The sequence below is a fragment of the Amblyomma mixtum genome, chromosome 9, assembly GCF_055824585.1.
Source record: "Amblyomma mixtum isolate Tamu chromosome 9, ASM5582458v1, whole genome shotgun sequence".
Classification (NCBI taxonomy): domain Eukaryota; kingdom Metazoa; phylum Arthropoda; class Arachnida; order Ixodida; family Ixodidae; genus Amblyomma; species Amblyomma mixtum.
The window spans coordinates 111,268,092-111,281,564 of NC_143020.1; the positions used below are offsets into that span (position 1 = coordinate 111,268,092).

The 13,473-nt window shown below is 50.5% G+C and overlaps 1 non-coding gene and 1 pseudogene across 1 annotated transcript; both read left to right on the forward strand.

The window, feature by feature from the left end:
- The first annotated feature begins 2,406 nt into the window (after positions 1 to 2,406).
- LOC149330718 (ubiquitin-conjugating enzyme E2 Z pseudogene) lies at positions 2,407 to 3,267 on the forward strand (annotated as a pseudogene).
- A 5,657-nt stretch (positions 3,268 to 8,924) lies between these two features.
- TRNAL-CAG (transfer RNA leucine (anticodon CAG)) lies at positions 8,925 to 9,008 on the forward strand. Its single transcript has one exon. It is a non-coding gene; the product is annotated as a tRNA-Leu (tRNA).
- The last annotated feature ends 4,465 nt before the right edge of the window (positions 9,009 to 13,473 follow it).

Here is a 13,473-nt window from a genome sequence, read left to right on the forward strand (position 1 = left end):
ACAAAGTAGATTTATGGTAGTTTGCGAGGGTTTAAAGTCCCAAAGCGACTCAGGCTATGAGAGACGCCGCAGTGAAGGGCTCCGGAAATTTCGACCACCAGGGGTTCCTTCACGTGCACTGGTATCACACAGTACACGGGCCGCTAGAATTTTTGCCTCCATCGAAATTCGTCCGCCGCGGCCGGGATCGAACCCCCGTCTTTCGGGTCAATAGCCGAGTGCCATAACCACTGAGACATCGCGGCGGCTACGGTACAGTGTATTAGCAGAGGTGTTGACAACGTAGTGTATAGCACAGTACCGTTCATTTCTACATAAGCAAAGCTGGACCTTCGGCACAGGCTGTTCAGTGGCGTGAAGCCCTTAAGACTTGGCCAGCGTCCGCCAGCCTTACAAAAAAAATTTAGTCTATAGACTGTCCATAGACTTCTGTCTATAAAGTCCATAGACTCTCAATAGACAGACACTAGATAACAGTCTATAGGCAATATATATACTATAAGCAGTCTATAGACGATCTATAGATTTATGGCCATACTCTTTTGGTAGACTTTTGTCTATAGATGGCCTATAGACTTAGAATAGACAAAATGAAATATCCATTGGAAGGAAATATGGTCTCTAAAAAGTCTATAGGCTGCCTATAGACCCATTGCTTCATGAATTCCTTTGAAAAATTGGCAGAGGCTCAGCTTGGTTAAGCCCGGATATTGCGAAAGCAACTTAATCATTTTCTTCAGCCCGCCGTCGTTTCCTAGCTTGAGCGAATCGTTGAAGCCTTGCCTTGTGCACGTCGGACGAAATGGCCTGGCTGAAACGCACAGCGTGGTTACGCCGGGACGACTGCGACGAGCCGGGTCGGAGCCCGATATATATCCCCGTCTGGCGTGACGTCATCATAGCGAGTGCCTCCTCGCGGCAGCGGCGCGCAGCTGCTGCTCGGCGAACCGTGGTTACGCTGGGACGACCGCGACGAGACGAGTCGGGGCTCTGTCTCTCTCCGTCTGGCGTGACGTCATCACAGCGAGCGCCTCCTCGCGGCAGCGGCGCGCAGCTGCTGCTCGGCGCACCGTGGTTACGCTGGGACGACCGCGACGAGACGAGTTGGGGCTCTGTCTCTCTCCGTCTGGCGTGACGTCATGCTAAAGGTCAAACGTGGTCACACCGCCGGGACGACGCTGAAGGGCTCAAACTGCGAGCAGTATTGCTTTCGCAATAAAAGGCAGTTCTCCCGGAGGAAACAGCAAGCACATTCCCTGTTGGGTCGGCCAGTGGCACGTGGGCAAAAATGTTGCCGAGGGTTACGGCTTCTTAGCCATGTGTGCTTCAAAGCTGAAGTCCTCGAGTCTCGAGGCATGCAAAGGCATGAGGCAGCAAATTGGTACTGCCAGACCCACGGGGCAAGCTTTGCAAGCAGCTCGCAAGATGTAAATTTACGGAGGAAACCGAGGACAGCGTCTTCCAGGACACGACTACAATTTCCTGCCTAAACAATGCTCGCTCTATTAGGGCCTGGTTAATGTACTACTGAGTAAGAGCTGAGTAAGAGTGCATAGGCCAGTTCTCATTCATGCAATGACGGCAAACGCATGAATACAGTACGCGAAAGTAGTACGCATTTGGTGACTTCCAGGCTAGCTTGTCGTCAGACAACAAAAAGTGAATGCAAAGCGGTTGGATGTGACATATCTATGCATCACAACCTTCAGTTTCCGTCGGTGGCGTCGCGTGAATATATGTAATGGTGGTCAAGTGCTGGCGCTTTGACGCGTTCTTTGAAGAACACGCCGACAGCGCAAGCACCAAACTAAAAAAGTTGCTGCTCAGGTTCCGTTCTCGTCTTAAGCTAAGTCATGGTTAGGTGCCGTGGTGTCAAGTGCTGGCGGCCCGGCGCATTTTTCTTTTTCCTGTTTTTTTTTTTTTGCTCGACTGCGCTTTAGGGCGTAGCTCAGTACTCTCTCGCTACAGTACTCTATATACGCGCTCAACAAATCTAGAAACCCCCGCCGCGGTGGCTCAGTGGTTACGGCGCTCGGCTGCTGACCTGAAAGACGCGGGATCGATCCCGGCCTTGGCGGTTGAATTTCGATGGAGGCGAAATCCTAGAGGCCCATGTACTGTGCGATGTCAGTGCACGTTAACGAACCCCAGGTGTGTCGAAATTTCCGGAACCCTTCACTGCGGCGTCTCTCATAGCCTGGGTCACTCTGGAACGTTAAACCCCAATAAACCAAATGTAAACAAAATCTAGGAACGTTGATATACGGTATTGTAGGCGACGAGGAAGAAGCAGCAGCGTGGAACGGGATGAAGAAAAAAGAAGGTACCGTGGGTATGTGCCAATAAGCCTCAAGGACATCATCATCACCATCAACTGTCGTCCTTTGAGCACGCCAAATCGTAAGAATGACTGGCGAGGTTCCTGCAAGCTACTACTCCTGGGATCCACTGGAATATGACCACGAGCCGTCGCCGCAATCCGTATTGAGGGTCAAGAAAGACATCGCCGAGTTCCGCGCCAGTCCCCCTGCGGGGATCTTCATTTCGCCCGAGCCGAGCAACGTCACAAGAATCCACGTTCTTATGGTGGGCTCTACTGGAACACCCTACGAAGGCGGCTTCTTCCAGTTCCTCCTCCACTGTCCCCCGGACTACCCGCTGAACCCGCCCCGGATGCGCTTCATGACCACGGACGCAGGACGTGTCCGCTTCAACGCGAACCTCTACAACAGCGGTAAGGTATGCGTCAGCACCATCAAAACTGCGCCCGGACCTGGCTGGAGTCCGGCCCACGGGCTTGTCAACGTGTTGGCCAGCGTCCAGTCGCTGATGAACGAGCATCCGTACTTCAACGGACTTCAGCAGGAAAAGGAACCAGGTGACTCCGACAAGTACGACCAGTTCATCCGCCACGAGACGCTGAGGGTGGCCGTGTGCGGCCAGGTGGAAGCCGCCTTGAAGGACGACCCTAACTGCCCGGCGGACTTCAGGAAGTTGATCCTCGACTCTTTCCTGGAATCGTACAGCAGGTTTGAAGATGTCGCGCAGTCGCGCCTTCACCTGTCGGATACGGAAATGAAGGACGCCTACAGTCTTAGCTCGCCCGGCAAGTTCCAGATGGAAGCGCTGCTCACACGGCTGAAGATTCTCAGGGAGGAAGTTGAGAAGAAGAACAAAGCAGACGCCGCAGAAGCTGCTGCGCAAGCTGCTACACAAGTTGCAGGCAAAGTTACAATTCATGGAGACGACGACGGGATGTACACCTAAGCAGCAAGTAGCCTCTGCAACACTGGCTTCTCGAAGACTCGTGCTGCGCTTTGGAACAAGTTGCGGTATCGGCTCATGACGATTCCGCGAAGTGGACGGTACGGTGTCTTTCTCATCGGATCTGAAGTGAGAACTCCGGACGACAACAGTTTCGGCCACTGTTCAGCATAAATTTTTAGTGGAGAGGCACCCCTATCAGCGTATTTTATCGGTGAACATAAGAAAATTAAATATTGCTTCAAATACTGTCTCTTAATTCAGAGTTCCCCAAACTGACATCAGCATGGTAACACACAACGAAGCGAGCAGCATCGTTTCAACCGGTACCTCGTACTTGATAGTCCCAAGCGTCCGCGTGTGTGACACAGTATCACACGGGTACTCAGGCATGAGCAGTTGTACAAATCCGGAGCGCAACATCAGTCAACATCAGTTAAGTGCTCGCGTTGTCCTAGTCTTTCTCTGTCCGTGTTTTTTACTCTTGTACTACGTGTCTGCTATTGCGACCCAATTGGTCATCACCGGCACCATTTGGCAGTAAGCATTGTGAGAATCTTAGCACCATCCAGGTCAACGGTGGAAGCGTACCAAGAACACGTGTACCATTGCTATTTACATAGTCTTTCCTTTCTCCTCGAAGCCCGCCGCGTTGGCTCAGTGGCTATGGCGTTCGGCTGCTAACCCAAAAGACGCGGGTTCGATCCTGGCCACGGCGGCTGAATTTCGATGAAGGCGAAATTCTAGAGGCCCGTTTACTGTGTGATGTCAGTGCACATTAAAGAACCCCAGGTGGTCGAAATTTCCGGAGCCCTTCACTGCGGCGCACCTCATAGCCTGAGTCGCTTTGGGACGTTAAACCCTATAAACCTTAACCTAAACCGTTCTCCTTGAACGTTTTGTGAACGGGGAGGAGGTTAACTCAGCGATGGCTGTACACAGTACTGGCTACGACAAAAATACACAAACCAATGAGTTTCCTGGTAAGCGGGGTGGCTGGGCAGGAGATGTAGGCTCTTAGAGCCTTATGTAAGTCCTACGCTTCCCTTGAAAGTTGCCTCGTTCGAGGTTCGGAAAGCTGGCGATGCTAGAAGAGTCGCACTGGACGGCCTGGAAGCAATCACTATGCCTGAATATTTCTTCAAAAACGGTACACATGTACAGTCTTTGTCAAAAGTAACCAGGCTGCATGGTTTGCGTCTCAATCGTATAGTAGAGCCCTCACGGCTTCCCTAAAGATCAAAAAGTTCTTTGAAGGTGAGAACAGGGGTTCTTCTTACCATGCTGAGATTTAGAGTTTGAGGGCTGGCATAATAGCTTTAATATACGACTGAGAAGAAAAACGTGCATCCAGGTTAATTTTGACAAAGACTTTATATGCACGTGGTGGGCATCTAGAAAGGTTCAAATGAGACTAGTTGCAATATTTGGTGAATGCACCGAGCGGTTGGTTGCTTCGTAGGAAAATTAAATTTAGCTGGCGTTCTTTTCCAATCACACTTAGAGCAATGTTTGCTCAGTGAGCAGCTAATGGCTGCGGCAATGCAGTTAGTCTCCAAAGGACTAAGCGCTGTTCTGTGGCACCCAGGAGCCGTCTTTGCGTGCTGTGAAAAGAAACTACTGTTCACCCGGTGTTCGCTTACGTCATTTCCGAGGTCCTGGGACACGGGGAAGTTGCTATTTAGAATGTGCAATGATAGTGACGATTTTGGGGATGGCATGCGACTTACACTGACCATGTCGAGGTGAAAGGGGCTCGTGCCATGTGCATGTTACATAGATTATGCAGTCACCAGTACGGAGTGCGCGGAGATGCGCTATTAATGATCTACATAATGTGTGTCAGGCGGATTTTAAAATTCGGATCTGTGTTGTTTTCAGCTTCGGCTGCACACAAACTCCGTCCTCTCGTCCTTTTGGAGCGGGAAGCGCTTCGGATTTGTCTTGGTCTCCTCAGATTTGTGGCTACCAGTGTGCTGTACCTCGAAGCCTGCATTCTTCCTCTCTTATCTAGCATGACGACCCCGCATACTGTGCGGATCCACACTGGACGGGGAGGCAAAGAGACACCGCTAGGCTCAGTTGGAACAAAACAGATATATTCAAGAGTTACATATTATCGAGTACAAGATGCAGAGGTTGAGGTGCCCAAGCTTACATGCCGCTGTGATGGCGCCGTAGTCTTCGTGAGAAGGAACGGATGAACTGCGGAGTTAGCCTTTTTCATAGGCTCAGGCTCAGTTTCTGTCCGATGGCTTGAGCGCCTCGGGCTCCGGATGACCGACCTCCAGCGGTGTCGTCTCGCGCCTTGCTCCTCGCCCCACTGACTGGCTTTCCTCCTTTTATTCCTGCCCATTCGGGCGAGCCTTCTTTCCAGGCTGGAGCATCTCCCTCGCCCTCCTCTCAACGCCGGCGCCTGCGAGCTTCGAGTCTTTGAGCTTCGAAAGCAAACGAAAGGCGCATAACTGGCCCCCTAGGACAGTGGACACCTCAGCCGTGCTTTAAGCTATATGGCGGTAGTTACAGATGTGGTCTGCATGTGTTAGAGCTAACAACGTTGTGGCAGACACTCGGCATTGCAGCAATAGGCCGCAGCGTTCATTGGGTGAGCAAACTCTCGCTGTCGACCATTAACTGGCACCTGCTAGGGTGGCAGGGTGGGCGCGCTGTCTGTCCAGTGTCCGGAACGCACTCTGTGTTACAGACGCCAAGCCTCGTATAGTTGCCCGATAGGCCATAGCTTTCGCTCTCTAACCATGCAGGTTCAAGAGTAGGTTGATTAGCTTTGATTAGCTTTCTGTACACACGAAAGATCGACTTTTGAAGGAACGAAATGAGGTCGTGAAAAGTTTCGTAACTGTGGTTCCGGCAGTTCTTGTCCCATAATCCCGCGGGAATTTGTCACGAAGGGAACTCGTTTACACAGGTGGAAGCGTGGTCACAAATTCCTTTCCGCAAAAGGCCTAACAAAAGCAATATGGGGACGCTTAGGTTACCTTAAGAGTGGAATGCGACCGTGTTAGAACGTTGCTGCTACATATATGTCTGCGTCGTCCTCGCAAGCAAGTCGAGACAATTCACCGCGTATCCTTGCGGCTATAGGCTACGCCGCCATTCCTTTCCGAACAGGCCTCCACATCCCCAATTCGAATCTCCGAAATGGCGGGAAAATTTTTATAGCGAATTTATCAGGCAACATACGCGCCTTTTGTTGTCGGGCCAAGATTAACATATCTAGAAATAGCCATAGAATTCATTTTTACATAGGATAGGATAGGATAACTTTATTTGGCTCTAGCACAAGTGCTTTTTTTTATGTGGTCAGATGAGTCCATCCGCAACGGTCGGTTGCCCCTATTCCAGGGCTCCGCTGGATGCTGCCGTCAGCTGAGCTCGCCGTATCAAACCGATCTGGTCATCGCGGCAGTCGCTGGAGAGCAGACCCTCCCATTGCTCCACACTTGGGTTTTGTATAACTGGGACGATGTCGACTTTTTGACATGCCCATGTGATGTGATACAGTGTAGGTTTTTCATGGCACCACGGACAATTGTGTGCGTAAAGTGTGGGGTGAATTTTGCTTAGTGTGTTTAGATTTGGATATGACCCCGTTTGCAGTTGTCTCCATGTGACAGCCTCTTCTTTGTTTAAAGATTTGTGCGGTGGTGGGTACCGCATCCTGCTGCCTTTGTAGTTGTTGAGTATGGCCGAGTATTCCTGAGGTACTGGCAGGGATTCCTCAAGGTCGTTGACGTTGGATGCTCGGTAGTTAGTATATCCTCGAGCTATCCTGTCTGCCTCTTGGTTTCCTGCCACCCCCGTGTGCCCCGGTACCCAGATGATCTTATGTTTGATCGGCTTGTGTGGTTTTGCATGTGTTTGTTGCGTCTTGCAGTCTACAGAGCGGAGTATGCGGAGCGCTCTGTGACCGACTCTGCCGCAAAGACAGTTGCGGCAGGCTGCTTGTGAATCAGTAAGAATTTTCAGTGACCGCCCAGTCCGATAGCCCTCCGCTGCCGCTAGAGCGACGGCCGCTTCTTCAACCATGACCAGCTGGTCAGGAGCCTAGTGGTCATTTTTACATAAAACACAAATTGGACGGAGTTGCTCTCGTTGTTTTTAAATGCGACATGCAAGAACTGCAAATAAGTTCCAAGGATGACTCGCATTTATCAAGTATCGGACACTTTATTCGCTGTCCAACATACGGCCTCAGATACAGACGAGGCCTTCGCGAAGCAGTGCCGACAGCTGAGTTCAGCCCATATATTGCAATCGAGTTTTCAAGATGGCCTCCAGTCGGCCGAGTAGAAAATTCTCATCTAGAACGCACATGTCCTCTTTGCATAATCGCTGCGTCGGAGCAGCCTTGCTCGTGCGGTTGCTCAGGTACGGGCTGGTTCCGGAGTGTAAGGTGCCCGCAGGAGTCATGAGGAGTGGCTGTGGTGGCCCCGCTGACCAGCACCTCGAAGGCTGTGCCGGCTGCCCCCTGGGTTCCTCTCTTCTTTTTTTTTTTTGTCTTTATTGCCTGGGTTCCTCCCTTCACGTGCTCGGCGAGGTACCGATACTTCGGCCAGTGGATTCTCGCACCCATGTACTCCGGGCGTCTCGGGGAGCAGGGGAGGACAGCGCGCGGGCACCATCGTCGATGGACCCTTGACCGTCGGCGGCGAGGTCCAGGCGGCGTGGATGACCTTGTGCGACCGCGGCGGGTACCGGATACGGGGCTCATGGTGGAACATGTGAACTTGATATGCGTGTTTCTTGAGCTTGCTGTAGTGCCGCAAGTGTTCGTTCCAAATTTATGTATGACTCCCATGCTCGTCAACTCATCATTTTGGTGCACTACACACCTGAAAGTACCTCACTCGTGGCGTCAGAGCTGTCATGGTGAAGCACCACGCATGTCACAGTATGTGGATATGCGCGCATTAGACAAAGGAGCAGACTTTCGCTCCGGCCCGGTGATCCAACATGACGGCCAGTATGACGTCAAAGCTAACCATTTATTTATTGACAAGGCGCTATTGCAAGCAAACCGAATTTACTACGGCGTCCCTCATAGCCTGAGCCGCTTTCGGACCTCACCATCATCATCATCATCAGCCTGACTACGCCTACTGCAGGGCGAAGGCCTCTCCCATGTGTCTCCAATTAACCTTGTGCTTTGCCAGCTGCAGCCCCCATATCCCCGCACAGTTCTTAATCTCGTCCATCCACCTAACTTATTGGCGCCCCTGCTACGCTTGCTTTCTCTTGGAATTCACTCTGTTACCCTCAAGGACCAGCGGTTATCTTGCCTTCGCATTATATGGGAGTCTTAAACATGAAACTCCCCGCCGCGGTGGCTCAGTGGTTACGGCGCTCGGCTGCTGACCCGAAAGACGCGGGTTCGATCCCGGCTGCGGGGGCCGAATTTCGATGAAGGCGAAATTCTAGAGGCCCGTGTACTGTGCGATGTCAGTGCACGTTAAAGATCCCCAGGCGGTCGAAATTTCCGGAGACCTTCACTACGGCGTCTCTCATAGCCTGAGTTGCTTTGGGACGTTAAATCCCAATAAGCCAAACTAAACATGAAACCAAACCCAACCATGCAGGGTAAATTTTCGCAAGAGTTAAACACTGTTCACATGTTGCCGATTTCTGGAGTCCCTTGTCTTGTCAGGATGGCCGAGCGGTCCAAGGCGCTGCGTTCAGGTCGCAGTCCGGTCTTCCGGGCGTGGGTTCGAATCCCACTTCTGACATGTTTTTTTTTGCCATTTTTTTTCACTGTTTGGAGTAAAAGAGGCCAACTTTTTGCTCGCGACGGGTCGATTGCAAGACCCATGTCAGCAAAAGGCTCTCAGGCTCTTCCCCGTGGCAAAGAAGTGAAGCTATTCCTATATTGATAGGGTTAGCTGACCGGTGCGTTTATCACTGAGCGATTTTTTCCTTATACAATTAAATTTATAAAGTCGCATGCTACGGTGCCTTGATGATACACGAGCACAACAAACGTGCCATTTCTGAGAGTGGAATCCAGTGAGGACTTCGTTGATATTATGAAAAAATTTTTCGTCATAGATGCGTGTTTGCGAAATCATCCGACATGGTGCCGTGTGCTTCTTGGACATAATCTCACGGCTTTTCGTTTTTGTGCGAACGACGTTAAATAGCGAACACAAGTGCCCCCCACCCCTCCGCCGCAAGAAAAAAAGCGCAGAAAAAACAAGCGGACAACGCGGGAGCTGATGGTTGGCAAAAGGAAGATGTGTATCAGGTGCCACCCTGAGCGAAAAACACGACAGAAGTTCCTGTCGCACGACACATTCTTCTGTCTTGTGCCAGAGAGTCCTATCGGGTAGTCTTTCGCACGACAGAACTTCTGTACTGAGACAGAGGTGCCTGTCGTTGGTTTTGTCTCGCATAAGAGACTGTACTGTAGGAAGCATGATAACTGTACTAACTGTAGTCGTGTGCTTCATTAGCAACTAAACGAGACTACAATCACAATTATCGTCACCGATTATTTGAAACATTCCGTCTGCCCTCCGGACAAAAGTCCCGGCTTCTTGTGGACAGCTATCATTCCCAGCGCAGGTTCTCGGTTATAGCTATCAGACCAATGCCACTGCATTACCTGGAATCCGGAACAGCACTCAGCCAGTGCCCTAGGCCTAGCTTCCTATTGCTGTTGTTGTTGTTGTTGTAGCCTTTGACAGAGATGGTAAAATCCCTCTAACTACACAACATAAAATATACAAGGTGGTCCGAATTTGTCTGTCCAGTTAAAAAAATTATCCTGCGCAAACCACAGGTCTATTTGGGCTCAAGCACATACCTGAGGGTAGCTTATGATAGTTTGTGTTTTCGATGTATAATTTAACACCGGAACTTGCCTGGACTGCCCGGAATCGGTGAAAAACTGGAGTCGTTCGCGCGCAGATTTTTCATCAAGGCGAGCGGGATAGCTGATTTGAGAGGCTGCGCCAACTGGTGAGCTGCGAGGCAACCAATATCCCTGCTCGGAGTTTTTCGGCGATTCCGGATGATTCAGGCATGTTCCGATGTTTATTTTTTATCGAAAAATGCAGACTATCATAAGCTACCCTGTGGTCCGTGCTTGAGCCGAAATAGACCAGTGGTTTGCGCTGGACAATTTTTTTACTACCCGGACAGATAAATACAAAACACCCTGTACATATGGGCACAGCATCTCTAAGGTGGCGGTTCGGGCTAGTTGGTGCGACACAACGACGATATTCAGCGTGGGAGAAACGTGCGTCCTGTTTCTCCTACGCTGTATGTCATCGCTCACCAGTTGCTAAAGTACGCACTTCGGGTGGTTTGTCACTGGAAGTCAGATATGAGTGCTTTTCGCGGATATGGCTCGTGACCCCGAAACTAAGCTCCGAAATGCCGAGACATTAGATTACTCTTTAGTGAACGGACGGGCACATTTTACGAGAGCTCTATCTGCTTCGTTCCCTGATGTCGGTGCGGACATCACCTCACGCCGACCACGTGATCATTCCTTATGTGTTATGTGTTAAAGGACCCGAAGTGGCGTAAACCAAGAAATTCAGAGGGCACTTTTGACTGTCTAAAGTGCGTAGAGGCGAAAGCGTTTTCCGCACCACTTTGACTGACTGGCTCTGGGGCACTGGTGACGTCACCACTGAATGACGTCACACATAATAATGACTAATTACTGAGCAATTGCAAATTACTAATTAATGGCTAACTACTGATTAATGACAAAGTATTAATTGACTGCTAATTAATTATGCTTAAGCCGCCGCGGCGGCTCAGTGGTTATGGTGCTCCGCTGCTGACCCGAAAGACGCGGGTTCGATCCCGGCCGCGGCGGTTGAATTTCTTTGGAGAAGAAATTCTAGAGGCCCGTGTACTGTGCGATGTCAGTGCACGTTAAAGAACCCCAGGTGGTCGAAATCTCCGGAGCCCTCCACTACGGCGTCTCTCATAGCCTTAGTCGCTTTGGGACGTTAAACCCCATAAAAACCAAACCATTAATTATGCTTAACCTTCTCCTTTAGGAGTGGAACGCGACAGCGTGTTGTAGCGCTGCCAGGGAGTCCAGGGAAAGCCACCACCCGTTCGGCGTGATGCCTTACCGTTTGAACGCAACGCTTTTTGAGGAAAGGAAATGGCGCTGTAATTCTCTGTCATCTCGGCGGACACCTGAACCGCACAGTACAGGAAGGGAGGAAGTCGGAGTGAAAGAAGAAAAAGAAAGCGCGGCCGTAATGAAAAAAATGAAAATTATGTTTGAGGAAAGGACTGTCTCGCATATCTCGATGGACACCCGTCAGAAGCGTGACACCTCTGCTGACAAGCTTCTGCTGACAAACTTCTGGTTTATTGGTTTATTGGGGTTCAACGTCCCAAAGCAACTCAGGCTATGAGGGACGCCGTAGTGAAGGGCTCCGGAAATTTCGACCACCTGGGGTTCTTTAACGTGCACTGACATCGCACAGCACACGGGCCTCTAGAATTTCGCCTTCATAGAAACTCAGCCGCCGCGGCCAGGATCGAACCCGCGTCTTTTGGGTCAGCAGCCGAGCGCCGTAACCACTGAGCCACCGCGGCGGGCTCAGCGGTTACGGCTTCTGTCGACAGCGATGAGGCATTAAAGGCTTTCGCCTTTAATGCCTCACTGCGTATACAGATGTGTTCTTGGGAGGTGAAAGCGCAAAGCCAACGACGACTCTGGAACATATGACCGACGCCCGTCGAGCAATCTAATCAAGGTCCTTCTCCACCGGTTTCTTAGGATTCAAATGTCTACTCGCGTGCGCTTACGCAAAACCGAGCAGATGCGGAGCACCTTTTGGTAGAACCGACGGCGTGTGCTCGCTGATGGAAACAGCCCAAGCCAGCGGTGCTTTGTATTTAGCCGCCGAGCGTACGTGTGCAAATGAACCGCATGTCAGACGCTACAACGCCTTTCGTTGCTGTTCTTCAGTCACTGAAAAATGCCATTTAACTGGTTCTTTTAAGGCGAAAGCCTTTAATGGCTCATACTGTCATCCGTTAACAAAGCGTGTCACACGCGTTTAACTCCGGAACTAAAAAATATAACAGAAAACCAATGGTTGCTTCAGATAGAGGAGGAAAAACGAACCTAGAAGCCAAGTTTGATGACTGTGGATTAATTAGCTCATTAATTATAGGCAACAATGTCGAAATTGCGTCGAAATAGCGCAGACGTCGATATAGCCGCGGGAACGGTGTGGCGTCACATCCACCGGAAGTCGTCACGGCATAGTGTCCTCGGCTTTCGCCTCTCAACACTTTAGTTGCCAAAGTGTCCTCCTCGCAATTTTTGTATTGCTGTGTGCGCGTCCGAAGTTACTCGGACTTTACACTGACTGACGCTGATTAAACGGAGTCTACAAATGACGTAGTTAAGCTTTCACCCATTCCGCGTCAACGAAGAACTCCCTGGAAAGATCCTTTGATTCCCGAGACATTCCGGGAAAAAAAAAAAAAGCTAGCCCCCCTCTCCCACCCCAAAAGAAAGAGCTGGCGTTGTTTTTAATTTTCTTGCGCACAGAAAAAAATGCTGCTATAGCAGGCGCCAAAAATAAGTAAAAAGAGTTGAGTAATATTTTTCTTCACCACACCCAACATGTCCGTTTCATCCGAGTTACTGCTAGAGCGCCCCAAGTGTATTTCACCTTGCAGTAATGAACCGAAAAGCGGACACAGGCCATTTTCTATGGGTCAGGGGCAGAGATTCAAAAGTAATAGACGTTCACGCCAACTCTCCCTGAACTTGGCAGTTTACGCAATATGCGTAAACATTCTACTTTGTTTTTGTTTTTTTACCCCGCCGCGGTGGCTCAGTGGTTATGGTGCTCGGCTGCTGACCCGAAAGACGCGGGTTCGATCCCGGCCGCGGCGGCTGAATTTCGATGGAGGCGAAATTCTAGAGGCCCGTGTACTGTGCGATGTCAGTGCACGTTAAAGAACCCCAGGTGGTCGAAATTTGCGGAACCCTTCACTGCGGCGTCTCTCATAGCCTGATTCGCTTTGGGACCTTAAACCCCCAGTAAACCATTTTTTTTTTATTGTGGGATTTAACGCCCCGAAACGGCTCATAGACTATGATGGACGCCGTAGTGGAAGGCTCCGGATTAAATTAGACCCCCTAAGGTTCCTTAACCACAACGGCGTTTTCTAATCTCGATTCCATTGAAATTCGTA